We start from the raw sequence: 442 nt of genomic DNA, 5'->3' as shown, positions 1-442 counted from the left end.
GAGTTCACAACTTGCTGCAGAGCTACAATGATCAAAACAGCGTATAATGGCATAAGGATAGACATATTGACCAATGGGATAGAATTGAGAGCCCAGAAATAAACCCTTACCTCTACTGACAATTGATTTTGAAAAGGCTGCCAAAACCATTCAGTGGGGGACAAAGCAGTCTTTACAACAGATGATGCAGGAAATCTGGGTATTCATATGCAAAAGATTAAAATTGGACCCCTTACCTTATACCACATACAAAAATTAACACAAAGTGGTTGAAAGATATAAATTTAAGAGCTAAAAATATAAAACTCAGAAGAAAACATAAAGGCAAGTCTTCATGACATTGGATTTGGCAATGGTTTCTTACATAAAACACCAAAAGCACAGGCAACATAATTAGAAAATAAATAAATAGAACTTCTTTAAAACTTAAACGTTTTGTGCA

This window comes from Hipposideros armiger, unplaced genomic scaffold (assembly GCF_001890085.2).
Source record: "Hipposideros armiger isolate ML-2016 unplaced genomic scaffold, ASM189008v1 scaffold_1073, whole genome shotgun sequence".
Lineage (NCBI taxonomy): Eukaryota > Metazoa > Chordata > Mammalia > Chiroptera > Hipposideridae > Hipposideros > Hipposideros armiger.
The sequence above is the reverse complement of the archived record's forward strand: the minus strand, read 5'-3'. Positions refer to the sequence as shown.